The sequence below is a fragment of the Oncorhynchus nerka genome, linkage group LG13 (genome assembly GCF_034236695.1).
Source record: "Oncorhynchus nerka isolate Pitt River linkage group LG13, Oner_Uvic_2.0, whole genome shotgun sequence".
In the NCBI taxonomy this organism is placed as follows: Eukaryota; Metazoa; Chordata; class Actinopteri; order Salmoniformes; family Salmonidae; genus Oncorhynchus; species Oncorhynchus nerka.
In genome coordinates, this window is record NC_088408.1 from 87,509,021 (window position 1) to 87,513,023 (window position 4,003).

Genomic DNA, 4,003 nt, shown 5'->3' on the forward strand with positions numbered 1-4,003 from the left:
GTCGATGAACAGCATTCTCACATAGGTATTCCTCTTGTCCAGGTGGGTTAGGGCAGTGTGCAGTGTGGTTGAGATTGCATCGTCTGTGGACCTATTTGGGCGGTAAGCAAATTGGAGTGGGTCTAGGGTGTCAGGTAGGGTGGAGGTGATATGGTCCTTGACTAGTCTCTCAAAGCACTTCATGATGACGGAAGTGAGTGCTACGGGCGGTAGTCGTTTAGCTCAGTTACCTTAGCTTTCTTGGGAACAGGAACAATGGTGGCCCTCTTGAAGCATGTGGGAACAGCAGACTGGTATAGGGATTGATTGAATATGTCCGTAAACACACCGGCCAGCTGGTCTGCACATGCTCTGAGGGCGCGGCTGGGGATGCCGTCTGGGCCTGCAGCCTTGCGAGGGTTAACACCTTTAAATGTCTTATTCACCTCGGCTGCAGTGAAGGAGAGACCGCATGTTTTCGTTGCAGGCCGTGTCAGTGGCAATGTATTGTCCTCAAAGCGGGCAAAAAAGTTATTTAGTCTGCCTGGGAGCAAGACATCCTGGTCCGTGACTGGGCTGGGTTTCTTCTTGTAGTCCGTGATTGACTGTAGACCCTGCCACATGCCTCTTGTGTCTGAGCCATTGAATTGAGATTCCACTTTGTCTCTGTACTGACGCTTAGCTTGTTTAATAGCCTTGCGGAGGGAATAGCTGCATTGTTTATATTCGGACATATTACCAGACACCTTGCCCTGATTAAAAGCAGTGGTTCGCGCTTTCAGTTTCACGCGAATGCTGCCATCAATCCACGGTTTCTGGTTTGGGAATGTTTTTATCGTTGCTATGGGAACGACATCTTCGACGCACGTTCTAATGAACTCGCACACCGAATCAGCGTATTCGTCAATATTTCCATCTGACGCAATACGAAACATGTCCCAGTCCACGTGATGGAAGCAGTCTTGGAGTGTGGAGTCAGCTTGGTCTGACCAGCGTTGGACAGACCTCAGTGTGGGAGCCTCTTGTTTTAGTTTCTGCCTGTAGGCAGGGATCAGCAAAATGGAGTCGTGGTCAGCTTTTCCGAAGGGGGCGGGGCAGGGCCTTATATGCGTCGCGGAAGTTAGAGTAACAATGATCCAAGGTTTTACCACCCCTGGTTGCGCAATCGATATGCTGGTAAAATTTAGGGAGTCTTGTTTTCAGATTAGCTTTGTTAAAATCCCCAGCTACAATGAATGCAGCCTCCGGATAAATGGTTTCCAGTTTGCAAAGAGTTAAATAAAGTTCGTTCAGAGCCATCGATGTGTCTGCTTGGGGGATATATACGGCTGTGATTATAATCGAGGAGAATTCTTTGGAAGATAATGCGGTCTACATTTGATTGTGAGGAATTCAAAATCAGGTGAACAGAAGGATTTGAGTTCCTGTATGTTTCCTTCATCACACCATGTCTCGTTAGTCATGAGGCATACGCCCCCGCCACTCTTCTTACCAGAAAGATGTTTGTTTCTGTCGGCGCGATGCGTGGAGAAACCCGTTGGCTGCACCGCGTCGGATAGCGTCTTCCCAGTAAGCCATGTTTCTGTGAAGCAGAGAACGTTGCAGTCTCTGATGTCCCTCTGGAATGCTACCCTTGCTCGGATTTCGTCAACCTTGTTGTCAAGAGACTGGACATTGGCAAGAAGAATGCTGGGGAGTGGTGCGCGATGTGCCCTTTTTCGGAGTCTGACTAGAACACCGCCTCGTTTCCCTCTTTTTCGGAGTCGTTTCCTTGGGTCGCTGCATGCGATCCATTCCGTTGTCCTGTTTGTAAGGCAGAACACCAGATCCGCGTCGCGGAAAACATATTCTTGGTCGTACTGATGGTGAGTTGGCGCTGATCTTATATTCAGTAGTTCTTCTCGACTGTATGTAATGAAACCTAAGATGACCTGGGGTACTAATGTAAGAAATAACACGTAAAAAAACAAAAAACTGCATAGTTTCCTAGGAACGCGAAGCGAGGCAGCCATCTCAGTCGGCGCCGGAAGTTGTTAACATAATGTGAACCATAATGTGTTCTTAATTCAGTGTTCTTATATCCTGACCCTGTGGAACCATGGTGTATAGTGTCCACAGTGTGTTCTTAATTCAGTGTTCTTAATCCCTGACCCTGTGGAACCATGGTGTATAGTATCCACAGATACAGTGTGTTCTTAATTCAGTGTTCTTATATCCTGACCCTGTGGAACCATGGTGTATAGTATCCACAGTGTGTTCTTAATTCAGTGTTCTTATACCCTGACCCTGTTGAACCATGGTGTATAGTATCCACAGTGTGTTCTTAATTCAGTGTTCTTATACCCTGACCCTGTGGAACCATGGTGTATAGTCTCCACAGTTTGTTCTTAATTCAGTGTTCTTATATCCTGACCCTGTGGAACCATGGTGTATAGTATCCACAGTGTGTTCTTAATTCAGTGTTCTTATATCCTGACCCTGTGGAACCATGGTGTATAGTGTCCACAGTGTGTTCTTAATTCAGTGTTCTTAATCCCTGACCCTGTGGAACCATGGTGTATAGTATCCACAGATACAGTGTGTTCTTAATTCAGTGTTCTTATACCCTGACCCTGTTGAACCATGGTGTATAGTATCCACAGTGTGTTCTTAATTCAGTGTTCTTATACCCTGACCCTGTGGAACCATGGTGTATAGTATCCACAGTTTGTTCTTAATTCAGTGTTCTTATATCCTGACCCTGTGGAACCATGGTGTATAGTATCCACAGTGTGTTCTTAATTCAGTGTTCTTATATCCTGACCGTGTGGAACCATGGTGTATAGTATCCACAGTGTGTTCTTAATTCAGTGTTCTTATACCCTGACCCTGTTGAACCATGGTGTATAGTATCCACAGTGTGTTCTTAATTCAGTGTTCTTATATCCTGACCCTGTGGAACCATGGTGTATAGTATCCACAGTGTGTTCTTAATTCAGTGTTCTTATATCCTGACCCTGTGGAACCATGGTGTATAGTATCCACAGTGTGTTCTTAATTCAGTGTTCTTATATCCTGACCCTGTGGAACCATGGTGTGTTCAGGGTTTCATTTCATCCCAGTACTGACACACCTAATGATGAGTTGAAGCAGATGTGTTGGCTGTGGGTCCCCACGAGATATTAAAGAACACTTCTCTATCACAGCCCAGACTCCTCCATCCCTGGACTACACAGGAACACAACACTTCCTGTAGTGCAGAGACTGAAAAAGCAGGAACAAACCGCGCCTGAAATGTGCTTACATTACATAAATCTCAAAACATGAATGTGAAACGGGACCAAAGACACATGGTACCATGAAGTACACAGAGAGGAATCTGGCTACAGTGCAGTACAAACAGTCTGAGAGAACTTATCTGTGTCAGAGTGGGTGTCAGTCCTTCTCTGTTCTCAGTAAACGTGTCAGTGTCTTAACAAACAAGGCAAGGCAACACTTTATACAGAAGCAGAAACAGCCTGGTAATCCAAACTAGTACCCATATTGCTCTATATTCTGTTCACAGTTATTTATTTGATTTTGCCAACCACTTAATTTACACACACAGCATTCAAATCGGAATCTTCCAAGTAGTCATCTAGCCAACTCCATAACTCCCTCCATTGCCACAGCAAGTTATTCATAACAATTCACAAAACCAATCTAATAATCACATGGCCACAAAGATATCTACTAGGAGCACATTGTATATGGCCACAAAAATATCTACCAGGAGCACATTGTATGTTATGTAATGTGTATGGCAGCTTCTACATACGGTATGCTAATTGCCATCATGTCCGCAAAGAATGATGTCAGAAACAAAACAACAGCCAGTTACAAACATTCCAGTCTAGCAATGTGCCTGTAGATCTGCATCTACCAATCAGACTGGAATCTGTTATTTTGTTTGGGTGGTTTTGAAGGGCTCTCTGCCCAAGCCTCATCATGCAGCCCATTCAGATATAACCCCACCTTAACTGCACAGACAATGACTATTGAGACA